At 42.1% G+C, this 16,304-nt stretch overlaps 1 long non-coding RNA gene across 1 annotated transcript in view; it reads right to left on the bottom strand.

The window, feature by feature from the left end:
• The window catches only part of LOC140362493 (uncharacterized), a 37,683-nt gene extending 22,650 nt beyond the window's left edge, over positions 1-15,033 (bottom strand). The window contains exons 1-2 of the long non-coding RNA XR_011927104.1: positions 14,656-15,033; positions 11,538-11,620 (exon numbers count right to left, since the gene is read on the bottom strand). This is a non-coding gene — a long non-coding RNA (uncharacterized lncRNA). The remainder of the gene's footprint in view (positions 1-11,537; positions 11,621-14,655) is intronic.
• Between the last annotated feature and the right edge of the window lie 1,271 nt (positions 15,034-16,304).

Genomic DNA, 16,304 nt, shown 5'->3' with positions numbered 1-16,304 from the left:
CACCTCCATTTCTGTCTCTACCTCTCGCTTCTCCTTTTGTCAACTCTTATTGAGCCCATGCCTGCTGCCGGCTCACAGCACGGCGTGGTTTTGTGCTCCCGTTCCGATTTCCCCCCCAAGACTCATCAACGCTCCATTACCAAGTCAAATCAGGTGGTGCTGCGGAGATTCACCAAGGAGCAAAGACACACATGGGCATTAGAGGCAGGGGAGAGGTTTCCAGGACACAGGCTGGATAACCACTTAGACCGGCTGGTGACAAAGACCTAATACATCTCTATGGAGGCTGACCAGATAGTGATCCCCTGGGCTTTGTACTCACACATTATTGTCTCTCATTTCATGTGTCATAAACAATTAAAACACAGCCGTCGAACGTGGTGCCCCAAGGGTCCCCCGAGTCAAGCCTCGTGCAAACAAAGCACAAATCAAAAGTGAAAAATCCACATACAACCTCCATCATTCCTCAACAAAGACGTTTCAGACTTTTATAGTGGTTATCTTATGGCGACAGCACATCCAAGGTTGTGTGGTGGACTAATGGAGCGAGGGGCAAAGATGAAGCGTCCTTTTAGTCTCAGCCTGTTGTTGTCAGCGTCACGACGGCGGCAGCTGCACGAGACACTGAACTCCAGGGAGGAATCAGGAAAAGGAGAGGTGATAGAAGAAGTGTGCTTTGTTTCACAGATTCTCACAAGGCAGTGGCTGATTACCAGAGAAGAGTAGTGCTAAATACAACGACAAGCAGGGGGCTGAGGGAGGTCTCTGGGGAGGTGAGGAGGTGCGGGTTCTCTCTGACAAAGCGGCGTCGCAGAATAGACAGGTTTAAACTATTGTTGGCATGTGTTTTATAAGAATTTGAGAGAAAAAAAAACCTAAAGAGCCACTGAATTCTAAACGTGTCGACGGTGATGATTTATATGTGCATTAAACATAGAAATCATATTGTTGTTACAAGAAAATGAAGTCTATAATGAGCCTGGGCATCAAACATTAAAACTCATCAATTCAGCTGTCAAATCTTCAGCATTAAAACAGATTCATAATGGGGAAGAGCATACAGGGTTAGTAAAAAGTGCTGAGGGATAGGCATTTAGATTCAGTGGTTCACCTTGGAGCTCTTCAGTAAATGAGCAACTTGCGTTCTTAAAATCTATATTGTACCTGAATTTTATAAAATATATATATATATATATATATTTTTTTTTTTTTTTTTTTTTTAAATGTATTATACTTTTAGTCATAACTCATTACCCGTAGTTATTCCAAGTCCGTGGCACTGTGAGACGTGGCTAATGCTAGAGTAAACAAGAAAATACTTCTGCATTTATTTAACTTCTCTGCATCATGTTTAAACATATCTTTATGTAATGCATTGGGTTTGGCTATGTTGTATGCATTATGCACTCGGAATAAAATATTTTCTAGTGATAAACCGGAACGGCTGTTGCTAACAGGAGCTTGCTTTGTTTTGCCAAGCATGTCGGCTCAACTGCAATCACAGAAAACACGGCAGTTTATTATCTCAAAGATCAAGTCAGCTGTTAAGTTAGTCGAGTTATCCTCGGCTAAAGTGGACGAGGAGTTGAACAAGACTAGAGCCCTTTGGGGGGGTAGTAACTTATGTGGCTGCCCAGTCAGGTTCACTTAAGACAGTGGAAACACCTTCAGACCAATTCATGAACCCAAGTAAACAAGACTTATCTGAATTTGATGTAAATGATTAACTAGTGCTACAATACATGCAATGCATTGTGCAGCCTCAACGTAGACTTCAGTGTGTTAACAGAATATATTATCAGAGCCATCAGTATTTGTCTCTTTTCTTCATGCCAGTCTTTTTTCTTCCTTGTTCCGTTTCCTGCCTGCACCACATCGATTCATTCATTAACTAAAGTCTGAATGTCAACTTGGCCAAAGAGCAGCCATCGCAAATCAAAGTAACCCACCACAACAGTATTTTAAATAGATCTATTACAACTGCTAAATACAGCAACAGTTTGTTCCATTAAAACAAAAGGTGTTTCAACATACTCCCATCTAGGACACAACTATATTCACAACCCCAGTGCAAGGACAGTGACACACCACCTTGCTCTGCTGTTGCTGACTACTGGTACATTGTGTTTGCAGTCAGTCCTGGCTTGGTGCCCGGCAGATTGTTTGTTTAGTGCCTTGACTGGAAAGAAAATAGAAATACACTGACTTTTTTTCCTTCTCAATCACATTCATTAAACACCCTTGACAAAAAAAAACACCGTCACGTGCCATTGTTTCACTGCGAACCAAGATGGGGACCGGATCTTTCCAGCTGGAATGATTCAAAACGTGACAAGCTCTTAATCAGACTTTATGAGCGCCGCACCACTAATGTTTAAATGAAGAGCAGATTTCAGTGGGCTAATCTCGAGCTGCCGCGGTGCCGTGCCAAATAGGGTTTTCAGTTCAATTGGAGAAGGCGGAGGCGGAGAGAAGGAGGGGAGGATTTGGACTCCAAGAGCGCCGCTATGCCCTGGCTCAGCCATAAGTGACAGTGAAGCCTACAGTGAGTCGATTTGCTGCTTTTGAGTGGCTGCAAACTTGTCTGGCTCCTAGTGCTCGCCAGGGAGAGGGGAAAGCTGGTGGAAATCGAGGGGGTGAAACTAACCTCTTGCTGTCTTGTATTTGTCGGCTCATCCCCCCGGGGCTTTCAGGCCGCGTGGTACAACAAAGACAAGGGGAAGGGGGCCAGGGAGGAGAGCCAGAGCTATTCACAGACAAAGCCAAGCAGATAGGACAGGTAACAGTGAAAGGCAGATGGCAGTGGAGATGAGGCAAACTGAGGTTTCAATCAATCATGGTCGTCTACCTCCGCGGCAATAAACATGGGTCGTATGGTGGCGTCAAATGGGCCGTGATGAAGGTGGAAAAGTAGTCCACAGGAACAACCCCCTCTGCAGGATGTCCCGGAGGTGCACATGTCATAAAACATTAACGTGGCATGAGTAACAGAGTTCAGCGGGTTCAAGGATGAAAACAATGTGGACACTACAAACAGGATTAAGACGCTGGGACGTCACAACGGGAAAGATATTGAGATTAGTTCATGGGGATGGGTGAATCTCAACCAACTCATTCGACCTGGACAGAAGCTTTAAAATGTCCTCATGTTTAAAGAGTGAAATCGTGGTTTCCGTACTGACCCCTTGTGGTTGGACTTGGTAAAAGATTCACACAAGCACCAACAAAACATTCAGTACAGTCAAAAATGAAGTGCACACTATATAATGCAGTCGAACCTCAATCACACAGTTATACAATCTCAATGGGCTGCTATTATTTAGATGATAGACTTCTCTCATCCAGTCTTTTTATTGAAAAATCTTGTTCCATCTGTAGTTGAGACCTCTACAACGTGTTCTCAGTTAATATTTCAATTTTCTCTCAAATAAAAATGCTTCTGGAGATGTTTACAATGTGCAACCTGAACAGAATACTACTTTTGACATATTTCTTTCCTCCCACAAATGTGCAGCTGTAGCCCAAAACTAGCACAATATCTGACTTTATTGACAGATCAAATTGGGAACAGTGTGGAGAAATAGTTTCCGTATCAAAACTGTCATCAGCAGAGGTTTGTCCTCTGTGGGCACCCATTAGAAGAGAAAGGCGGGTGGTAAAAGTCTACTTCTACCATTCTTATAAGCTAAAATTTACGCACTACACTTGGGCTCAAATTTTGCGTTGACAAGGCATCAATTAAATGATTCTGTATAAATTCCCTCTGACTCACACTGTCAATAGACTGCTGATTTTCTTTTATGCTCTCCCTTCTTTGTCTGAATAAGGAACCCATTTGGTCCTAAAAGCTTTGATAATACATTACTTCACACGGAAACCACCATCATTACTTTGTATACCTCACCTGACAGTATTCTCTTCATTTACAATTGGCTTCTTACCAGAGAGTTTGATAAACACAGCACAGCCTTTTAATACGATTACTGCAAGTCGGGTTAAAAGCCTTCGCGGTGTGCCAGTAGAGAAAATGTCACAAAAGGAGCGAGATTCAACCATCAACTCTTCAAACGTACACAACGACAACAATTATCTGCCACATGACTAATTTGAAAAGGCCACACTTGAAGGCGACACACAAAGGCAACTTTAAAGTCAGCGCGAAGTGGATCTATGAAGTCAATAGGATGAGATCAATGCGTCCTCCTCCACAGTGTCTCCTCTAGCACTTTACATACGCAGCAATAACCATCAGGGGCCATCACGGCACACCGATTTTCTGTGCACGACTCCACGCATACTCTCCTCCAGGCAACAAAGAAACTGCTCCGGCTCCACTAAAGAGGAAGGATAGAGAGAGCTGCCAGATAGACTATACTCACTACTACAAAAGACCGATACAAACACAGACATTTAAGAGGTGTTTAATATCTTTATAAGACACTAAAAAAGGTTCAGAGTTTGGTGATTCAGTTTAGAAGGGGAGCCCAACAAGCGTGGCATTTCATTTCACAGAACAATAATCAAAAGCAGCTTCTGTTTACTATGAGCGAGCCCAGAAAGAAGAGATAAATGTTAACAATTCTAGCTTAAATTTTAGCTACAAGCGCAACCTTTTATTTATCATTTCTACACCTAAAGCGTCTTCACAGTTATTATTTATACATCACTGGCAACAATTCAATGTTTGGTTTGTTTTCTCACGAATAAAAAGAAGCAAAAGACTTGATTGTATGATTGTATTCATTTAATTGTCTTTCCCACAGATGAGCCAACAAACCAACAAAGAACCCGGCAAAAAGCAGAGGAAACAAACGACGCCTCCGAGATCAACATTTTAAAACCACTTATTATTCATGAAATGTTCTCTCAAACGCTGTGTGTCAAGCTCACAGTACGCAAGTCACGATCATTAACATCAGTTCAAATTAACTGAGATGAACTTCACTGCAGTGTATAGAATTTGAGAGTAACCAGGCTATACCCGGCTCTGACACACACAAACGCACTCCGAGAGCCGCTCAGCCTCTTTAATTAGGATTTCCACCGGTTCATTTCGGGCTGAGGACATGATGTCGGAGGCTTGATTGCTTTTTATTTCCCATTTTAACAACTCCGGCTGCCTCTGTCGCTTTATTAACACAAGATCTCACAGATTTACAGCTCTGCGGCAATTATCAATTTCAATAATTACACCAAAACTGTAAGCAGGGGTACACATCGAGTCGCACAGTGCCAGCTCCTCCCACATCTGACTCTTAGAGATTTGCCCTTTTCATCAATGCATATCATAAACACGTTTAAAACACGGTCTAGTATGGCTCCCTCGCACTTAGTACATCAATTATTTTACAAACAGAAGGCGGCCTGAAGGGCAGAGCAAATCCTGCAAATGCCAAATTTACATCTGTACCTTAGCGTTTGTATTGTCATAAAACATTAGAGATTAAAAAGCATTTCTCTTTGGCGCAATCACGTTTGATTTTCTGAAAACAGAGGCTATAAAGTGTTTATAGGGGGATTTGCACTCGCTTTCAATTCTGACATCACGCCTACAGTAACATTGGATTACAGAGAGCAGAGTGAACGCATGTTTTAGACTACAAACAAAATGGAAATACTTTTTAAAAGGCTATTCCGACGAGGGATTCTGAGGCGAGCTTTCATTTGAATAAAATCAATAATTGTGTTGACTTGTTGTGTATTGCCCTCCTGTCTCCTCGTCTCGCTCGCTAATGTTTCTTTCATGAGCCAAACCCGCTGCTGGTGACATTATAGCTACAGCTACTCTCCACAAGTCCCCAATGGACGGGGCGAGAATGGCCGGCGTAAAACACAATTAGTACGGTCCATATGGCTGCCGGTGGAGGAGGAGCAGGAGCCAGGTCCCCTGTGGTCTCTGTAGAGGCTGCTTTTGTTACCTTAAAGATCAAACTAGTGTCATAATAATGGGGCATTTCCAACACTGACACTCAGCAGCTTTGCCTTGGTCTGTGACTCTCAAATAAATTGGCTGATGGCCTAATCAATAGCACCTTCATTGTGATTAATGGCTGGTATCGGATAATGAGAAAATTTAATATGAGGGGTGCACTGCCTCCCTGAGCTATTGATCGCTAATAACATGCCTTTTTTTTTCTCCAAGCAAATGGGTTGATAAGCCTGCTGTGTTGGAGCAATGTAAAGCTGGTACAGAGAAAATGATTTACTGCTCTAGGCCTGCTCGCTCACTGATAGCTTTGTATGGCCAGACTCGACAAGCATTTTCTTGCCTGAGAAACGCAGACACCTTTTACTGAGTAGCAGCGAACAACAACAGCTTGAGGCAACAGATTTATTACAAATTGATCTATTAGATAGCTCTGCGGTGCTGTGCTATGTCTCTGCCTCCTCCTCCCCCCTTCTCGACTGGCGCTGACAGCCTTTCCCCCTGATGCTAGCCACAGTGTATCAGAGTGGAAGTGCTACAGTGGCGAATCTAAACCCAATCCTCAGATCTCATTTTCTCTGCAGCGGCCGCGGAGTCAGTGCCGAGGCTGAGGTGTCCATCCTTAAAGCCGTTCAATCCAGAACTAAGACTGTCCCAAAGAGGAGGGCCCGGACAGTGGTGACCCGCAAGGGCGGACAAGGACGCTTCACCTGCTGTAGAGCGCCTCGTGGACGGGAGGCAGAGAGTAAGACGAGTCAGGGGGTCGTTTCCTATAGCGACGCACACAAACCTGACGACATTAAATTATAAGTGACATTTCCAGTGCTGCAAGACAAGAAAAAGAAACATGTCAGAGAAAGGAGTGAAAGAGACAACGAGACGACCTCTTTATGGTTATCAATAAACTGTACTGCAACAGATAATGACACTAGATCATAGCCAAGTACTTAATATGTCTGCTCATTATTTAAAAAGACATTACGATTCATCACTCAATTCTCTGTAAAGAAACACCACACTCAACCTTGTCCTCAGTCACACTGCTGTCAGTATTTTATGCAGCGTACCATATTATACCACAATATAATATGGTCCGGCTTAGAGCCAAAATATATCATCTGAGGAAAACCTATACAATAAAGTATACAAACACTCAATGCATAACCTTGTGAGTTCTGGTATAAATAAATACTATGAACATTTGCCAATTGTCAATTTAAAAGTTACGCAAATAATCTTACTATGGATCCTGTCCTTTTCCTGCTTGAATGTAAAAGGAACTGTAACATCTTTCAAATATATATTGATACATTGGGGCATTATTTGCACTTATATCAGCATTTGGCCTTAAATCTACAACATAAGCCGATAGTTAGTCAAAACTCACTAATTGATCAAAAGGAAAGACAGAAAGCTTTATTTATTTGCTCCCTTATGGATTAAAACAAGGCTGTGGCTGTCTAAAAATGATTTCTATTGATAACACATTTTCTTTTTTTACCCATTATGCAGCGCGGTGCCTTGTACTGTAGACAGTAATTGAGTTTGTAGTCATATTAAATAATATATTAGGGAAAAATGATGTATCGGCCATACATAGTCTAAAAATATCTGCAGAGCTTATCAGCTTCTCTGGATTTTAAAGTATCTGCACCGGCTTCAGCCTTAAAAAAAAAAAAAACCTTATCAGTCCATCACTAATTAGAACGGTAGATTTAATTGTTCAACATGCAAACCTATAGTAGTAGCACATCTGCACAAACAGCCCTGCCACTGAGGATAAGTCATGCATTCCTCTTTACTGCTTATACATCTGCGGCTGGGAAAGTGAGCGGCAACACCCCAGTAATGACTGCTTGTGCTGGAGACAATGCATGACTATCATCTGTCCGTGTCTATAGAAAATCAATGTCACAACTGCATCTTAAGCCTGATGATTACAACACACTGTACGTTCACGTAAACAACAAATCCATGCACCTCTTGTCCATGGGCAAAAACCTCCGGCGTAAGAGCACAACTGGTGCGCAAACCGGCTGCACTAATGAGGGGAAAGCTTCATTACTGTTATAGAACTGATGATGGAAAAACACCCCAGCGCCAGCCGCGACAGACAGTGGGACGAGTGCTCTCATGAGCTCATTGTTCCACACAGAGCCCAGTGTATGAAGCCTATTTAACAATGCCTATTTGCACCGATAACTACCGCTGTCAATAGCAACAACGAGCTTTGATGGAAAACTGTCTGGACCCCATTGTGCCGCCTTGTTTTTTAATCACCTCCATCTTTCATCAGCGGTGTGTGTAGCAGCGCCCGTGAGAGAAAGGGCGACCGCTTTTTCCGGATGTCTTTATCTGGAGGAAACGGCAGAGGCGGCTGTATGTGTCTATTTAGGCGTCCCGGGGCATCCGCGGCAGGGGGGCGTGAGCTGGAAAACACTGGTGCGCATTGTTTGTGGTGCTGCACTGCTCGAGCTCATGCGGTGTCATTACGTGAGGCAATCTCTTACCTAATCACCGCTGACACACGGCTCCTCGGGGCTCGGCCAGCTGATTCGCAACCGTTTCATTTTCCTGGTTGATTTTTTTTTATTTTTATACCTGTCAAATGGCTGTTCTTTATCCTCGACAACGGCGCGCATTCCTCATCTCCAGCTCTGTAATTAACTAAGTGCTATGATTAAGAGTGAAAGACAAAAGGCGATTATCCGTGTTTCTGTTTATCTGGGGAGTTTAAACTATAGTCATTGACGAGATATGCGAAAGAAAAGCTTATTATGCCATTATTGAGTCAAACAAACTGACACACTTGAAAACTGAAAACAAATGATTACAGAACGTTATACCACGATATAAAAACAGGCTAAAAATTCAGGACAAATTTTTTACAAAACAATATTTTTTTCATTTCAAAACAGACACTGCTGCAGTTATCTGACAAAATACCTATTGTACTTCTCTAAAAAGCTCTTGCCTGCTTGAAATAACAATGCACAATATAGATTAGAATAGTGTGTAGTCAAATGTTTGATCATGTTTCCAACGCCACAGCAATAATAGTCTTGTATTGTAGGGATGTAACAGCATCTAAATATCACAAAGTGAATTTCTTGGTCGAACATTCATTTCTGCAGAGTAGAGAGAGACAACAGAATAGTAGATTTCCCACAGAACAATGTTTCCGTGTGTAACATAAACACTCCTTATGCTATGCAGAAACCACCCCAATAATTACATTTCCCATTGTATGACAAGCAGGGCGGCTGGCAGCTCCACAACACAATAAATCAGATTAGTTAATATGTTAGAGTCTATGCCAGAAGAGATGCTCCCTATAGCACACGCCGCAGACAAAGCACATCTAGGACATCAAATACCACAAGCAGCGTGCAGAGAGACAGCTCACAACTGTTAACATGTGTGCTATTTACTAGATACAATCTCTGTGCTACAATTGTGGGGAGGAAAATAAGCTGCAAAGCCAGGGCAGAATCAAACAAAAGATGAGATACGATGCAGGCAGCTTGGATCCTGTTTTATGAGAGGTGAGGGCAAGCTGTCAAGAGAGCACAGTGAAATATAGTATTGTTTCTCTGTAGCCAAAAAGCAGTAGGTTGTTTCTGCCAGTCTGTGCCCCGTGTGCCTGTCCAATATCTTGAAATGACACATGCAAGGCTTAGCTACAGCCAATTACCCAGAACTTGGCACCGAAACAGAAAAAAAAAAATCTTTGGAGAACAATAAAGAGAGCTTGGCTTGTTGTGCACGCTGTCAAGTAAGTGCTGACAGACTGGTATTTTTAATGAATATACAGGCACTTGAATGGCCCATCAAGTGGTCTTTGAGTGAACACGGCCCGCTTTGTTACCAGCATTAATTCTCTATGTAAAAGCGAAGATATTTTCAGCAACAAAACGGACATCAAGCCAAGGGAGACTGAGCTGAAACCAGGTAAATCATCATCATTGTTGTTAAAGATGTTTGGTTGCATTGTGAAGCCGAAGACTCCATCGTTTGCTTTCGTAAAAGAATAAAGTGACACCACCTCTCTGCATTGTACCTACGCAGAAGACGTTCATTACAGAAGCAAGAGCAAATGTCCCAAAGGAGGAATCAAACCTCAGAGATAATTATGTGGTAAACTAGCTCTATGCAGTCAGCCATTAAGGCGATGAAATTACAAATAGGTTTTCCTTTTTAGTAGACAAAACATTTGCATTAGGTAAGAATGTGATATTGTATAAGAGACTGTAATGTTGATTGCTGATTGTTTGTATACAGTGTACATTATATTCCAGTATAAGGTTAGAGAAACAAGAAGGTTCCAGCCTGGTACTAGTGCTTATATCTTCTCTATTAGTTTGCACTGTTTTCTGTATATATTGTGTATTTAAGCCTATTTTATTTTGCATGCCCTTATTTTAGCATAGTCTATATTTTCTTAAACTATTACTATTATTCATTGTTTTATGTTGCACCTTTAATTTTGTTCATTAATAATGGCAATTAAAGTTTTACGATTCTAAAATATAGGAAACGATACAAGAGGGAGAGATAATAACATAAACAAGATAGAACGTTGCCTTTCATTAATAGTTTTAGGATGGTCTTGAACTATATCAGAACAAAGACCATACAGTAACATTAAATAAACCTTTTATTTCGTGTTGTAAATCACTATTTATTGACTAAGAAAAGGATGTTTATTTGTTATCATTGAAGTATCTAAATCAGTATCAAGTAGTCTTTTCTTTAGTATGGAAAACATGTTTGACACCAGTGAAACGACATTAGTACTAGAGGCGGACAATATATCGAACTATCGTGAATGCTGTTTTAAAGAAAAGCAAAGTTTGAATATTAAATGTATCATTCATTCAAAGAGCTGATTAAAGATTATGGTGATATTTATACACTTAAGTGATACATTTTACAGATACACCACATTTGTCTGTTAATTAAACCTCAACTAATATGTTTAAAAGACATGTTTTCACAGATTTCAGTTGGATTGATTCTTAATATTGTTATTGGGATACTTGTTGCCCACCCTTGTACACAGCCAAGTGGAAAAACAAGATGCCAATCACAGGACAATTTAGGAAAATAAAAGCTCAACCACATAATATTTGCACGATCGCATCAGCACCACAGTCTCTCAATCCAACATGGTCAAGAAGCATTTATATTTTCAGACAAAATATAATATCCCCTCCTTCAATTATGTACCTGAACAGACGATACATTAGTAGTTAATTTACTCCAGTGCTTAGACTAGTCCTTACTCTACTGCCCTATAACCTAGCTAGAAATAATAGCACTTTCAAAATACACAGTCCTTAATGGTGCTATCTTCAGGTCTGGATGACTGTTGCAGAATGCGTCCCCCTCCCTCCACAACATGAAAAAGTGTTTTTGGAAGGAAAAAAAATGGTGCGTTTGTTTGTGTCGTTTTATGTTTAAAAAAAATAAATAGTAGAGAAAAAGAAAGTGTTTTAGCCTGTGCACTATGTTTGCGGGTAGCACAAGGGTTAAACCATCCTTCTGTTTTATTAGGTGAAAGCACACTATGTAGACAGTTATTAATAAAAGCCATCCCTGTGAGACCAACCTGACAGATTTCCTGCAGCTCAGGGCACACGGGCGTTTCAGACCATGCTCCCCTCCTTCTCCTCCTCACAGTGTAATTTCTGCCTGTACAAAACAATACGTCAGTTTAATCACCTTTCCTTTTCAACACACAATATCCTTGCAGCAGGAGGAGAGAGGGAAAATGCCTCCTCTAAAATACAGGCCGGCCTCACAGATGACAGGTTATGGCACACACTGCACACAATGCCAAAGAGTACAAGCACCAGGCGCATATTACTGTGGCGGGAGAATCATCTCTCCTGACAGTTCAGCGTGAAGAGAAAGATCTAGTGACGCTGTTGAGGTGAAAAAGTGTGACATGCCTCTATGCTCACTGCATGTAAACATTTCATTTCAGAGCATATTGGCAAAACAGAAATGTACATACAGAGAGTGGATTTTTGTATTCACATTTGCCACACATCCTCAGTCATTACACTTCTCTTCTGCTGCTGCTGCTGCTGCTGCTGCTGCTGCTGCTGCTGCTGCTGCTGCTGCTGCTGCTGCTGCTGCTGCTGCTGCTGCTGCTGCTGCTGCTGCTGCTGCTGCTGCTGCTGCTGCTGCTGCTGCTGCTGCTGCTGCTGCTGCTGCTGCTGCTGCTGCTGCTGCTGCTGCTGCTGCTGCTGCTGCTGCTGCTGCTGCTGCTGCTGCTGCTGCTGCTGCTGCTGCTGCTGCTGCTGCTGCTGCTGCTGCTGCTGCTGCTGCTGCTGCTGCTGCTGCTGCTGCTGCTGCTGCTGCTGCTGCTGCTGCTGCTGCTGCTGCTGCTGCTGCTGCTGCTGCTGCTGCTGCTGCTGCTGCTGCTGCTGCTGCTGCTGCTGCTGCTGCTGCTGCTGCTGCTGCTGCTGCTGCTGCTGCTGCTGCTGCTGCTGCTGCTGCTGCTGCTGCTGCTGCTGCTGCTGCTGCTGCTGCTGCTGCTGCTGCTGCTGCTGCTGCTGCTGCTGCTGCTGCTGCTGCTGCTGCTGCTGCTGCTGCTGCTGCTGCTGCTGCTGCTGCTGCTGCTGCTGCTGCTGCTGCTGCTGCTGCTGCTGCTGCTGCTGCTGCTGCTGCTGCTGCTGCTGCTGCTGCTGCAGACGATTAACACTGGATGGAAGGAGTGTGAGCCACTGGATACCCGGTAATTTTACCCACTGCTGTGACAAGATCCCATTCAAATTGAAACACTATCAAACAGCCTGACCTCCACTGACCCCTAAAGCCTGCAGATATGGACCCTGAGGACTGCACACTGCAATAAAAAGATACAGATAAAACATCAGCATGGATGTGTAACTGGGAATTATGGAATGAAAGCCAAGTGTTCTGATAGAAAAGTGGTTTAATTTCTATGGACGCTCGAACCCAACATTATATGTAGGGAAGCGATCAACAAAGTGCTCGTAATGGCAAAGCTTTGTAACCTGACCTCACCAGTTCAAGGTCTAACGTGGTTGTTAAGGGAAATCAAAATGTAGAGCAGAATAGGAGGCAGAGGAAGCCAACAAGGAGGGTAAAAAGGTAAATACTATGAAGGATACATGTAAGAATGCTGGTTAACATGAGAAGAAAAAAACAAAACAAATCAGGACCTACATGTATCACTTATTCATGACTACACTCAGAGGTTAAGGCGAGGATTTACACAGTATCTGTCACATTTTATTGCACAAAGTTCACAGCTGTTGCACGGGGACCCTAGGGATATGCAAGCATTTGTCAGAGGGTAGGTTTTATTTCTTAGTATTTAATGTTCTTTGTAGTACCTTGAAACGCCTTAATAATTATTCTGAATTATACATTTTGGCATGAATATCATTAAACCAAGAAGGTATAATAGTTTGTCAGTATAGAAATAAGCCGATTTATAATTACTAATACTAAAGAAACGCTGTCTGGTGCACAGCGCTCAGTGTGAGTATCAAAACACCACAAAAAGTTGGAAGAACAATAATAAGTACTATAGTATTGAAACTGTTTTTATTACTAAAACATGTATTCAAAGTCAAAGGCACCAGCGCATTAAACAACCACAAAAAAGTGCATTTGATGTCAACATTACATTCTCTCAAGACTCAGAAATGTGCTTTCAATAGCAATCTTTTGATGACTGCTTCATTAGCTCTGGTAAAGTCCACCACTGAGCAGCTTGTGAAAGTCAGCAGTGAGTCAGAAGCACTCAATGAAAATAAATCCCCTGCTTTTATTTACCAAGAAAAAATACATCTAAAAAGGCTCTTGGTTACTGATTTGTGTAGCAGAATACACCATGACGTCTCAAGCTGCTTTGTTTTACCATTTACAGACCAGAGTTCACATCACTTTTAGCACGAAATGTCACAATAATCAAACTATAACAGACGTGACATCCGTGCAAAGTGTCAGTCATTAAATCATGCAGTAAATAAACAGTAGTGAGCAGTTGTACCTTTATAGGAAGTAGGATTGTCAATAAACAAATCCAAGAAAAATAAGGCACACGTGTCACTCGATATAAAGCCATCTGCAGAGCAAAACAACCAGTCTTTTCACAAATACTGATGCCAAAACACAGTGGGAAAGTAAAAAAGAGCACAAAGAACCAAGTTAGCTCAGCAGCTGCTAACGTAAAGCTAATGACAATGGGCTGAGAGGGTTTGGACTATTCCCCGACACTCTTGCAAAAGCACTGAGTGATTATAATGTGGGAATTGGCATAAAAGCGCGTGGCAAAGTTCACGACAAACGCAAACAAACACGTCAAGCACGTCAACAAACACGTCCAGCACAACAGCCTTGTACTTGTTGTGCTTTTGTGCTAACCGGTGTCAGTTTGTATCGTTTGTTTCCAGACATTACACCGCTCCTCGCGCTGCCTTTCCCCAATCAGAGCTAGTCACTGACGCTAGCCGCTAACATTACTCCATAGTAACCAGTAGCAACCGAGTCCATTAGCATTCTATTAGCTCACCAGCTAGCTAATGCTAATAGGGGGGGAAATTAGCCAAATAGCTACCAGGCTCTGTGTGGCGTTGAACACTTGTATCTTTCTTTGCACACATTAGACACAATAACAGCGTTTTCTCCCGCGTTTGCACATAATGTGGAGAGTAAAATGTAGCGTTTTAGCAGCTCACAGCACTTACCTTTAAGGGCTCGATCTACAACATCTGTGATTTGTTTGATGAGCGGCTGCAACAACAAACAAAAGCAGCAGTGGGGGCAATTAGCCAGAGCCCAAGTGTCGCCACTGTAAAAGAGTCACAACACAACTGCAGTGCCACCTGTGCGTGGTTCTGACGGAGCAGCTACGGCCGGGCACAACACGTTTGATATAATGCTGTCATAAATGATGGAGTTGAGGATAAAGAGGGAGTAATCGGGGCCGGGGATGCTCAGACTAGTGTGTGTGAGAGGCACTCAGCATGACAGCATCCTCCTTCATCTTGGGCTGAGAGCGGCTGGGGGGGATCTGAAAGTTCAGCTGGTAAAATATCGTCACCCACTGGACAAAACGGGGAATATTCACTGTGAGCTGAAGTTTGAGTGTAATCCAGTGTTATTTATTTACATATTTATTTATTTATTTATACACGTTTACTTTTGTATAGAAATGCATGCACTTTTGTTTTTTTTTTTGGGCTGTTTTTTTAGCTCATCCATATTATTTATTTATTTATTTGTTTATTTATTTATTTTAATTGATTTATGTTTATTTATTAATACATTAAATATAAGCATTCAATTCAAAAGTAGCTTACAATTAATGTTATATTATTTCGTCTGAAAAGAAATGAATACATTTGCATGCAATTTTTTTCATTTTCTTTTTTTATGCAGTCAGAGATATGCACTTTCAATGCCCTTTTGTGTAAGATGTGCATTGTACATTGGGCCATTATGAGAGCCTGGTTCAATAGCAGCACTCATGATTGATAATACACATTGTACACACAGGATCAGCTGCCTGACTGCAGAAAACTGAAGGAAATAAGAGTTTAGTTGGCCACAGGGAGCGAAAAGCCCCTGTTGTGCTCCAAGTCTGCCCCAAGATATATGGGGGCAAAGAATGGAAACATTCTGTAGATTAAATTAACATCCTGTTGTCTTATATTATCTTAATATACCAGGAGAAGTGTCCATAAAGGAATAATTTAATTAATAATTAAATTAGACTATTATTTATTTTTAGATGGAGTAGATGTGTCTGTAGTGTTTAACACAGCGTAGTGACAAATAAACCATATTGTTTTGATTCATCTTGAAGCACATCATATGTTGCATGTAAAGGATTGTCAAAGCGTGTGGTCTTGGCTGGTCAGAACAGCCTACGTGCCTTATGGACAATGAACATTGTTGTTATTCACATTTCTCAACACGAGAGGGCGCAAATGTCAAAGAGAAATCTCGAAAAGCTTTAAATCCTCTGCACGTTCATCTTAATCTGATATTTTCAATAAAACCTTGCACCATAACACATACATGTGGTAACTAGGCAGGTCAACCCTCGCATGTAATACATAATACATAACGGTGGAGAATTTGTTACAGTGATTTGTTACACATCTCCTTGGTGATGGCTGAACAATAGAGGCAGGTTGAGACAGGCTCATACAAAGTGGATTGGTATGGCATGGGCCCAGCTGGCAGTCCCCCGCGGTGCAATAGTGCTGCTGAATAGGGCGTCATTTATCTTGGCAAAGGGCTGGCGCAGAGGGAGCCGCTGGATTCTTTTACCCAGGAGGTTGAAATGGCGTCCTGGTGCAAAGATCATGTTGCTGCTTCTCTGTGGGAC

Source organism: Eucyclogobius newberryi, unplaced genomic scaffold (genome assembly GCF_026437365.1).
Source record: "Eucyclogobius newberryi isolate DKJ021-1_F unplaced genomic scaffold, fEucNew1.0.hap1 SCAF_17, whole genome shotgun sequence".
In the NCBI taxonomy this organism is placed as follows: Eukaryota; Metazoa; Chordata; class Actinopteri; order Gobiiformes; family Gobiidae; genus Eucyclogobius; species Eucyclogobius newberryi.
This window is presented reverse-complemented; position numbering and strand designations above follow the sequence as displayed.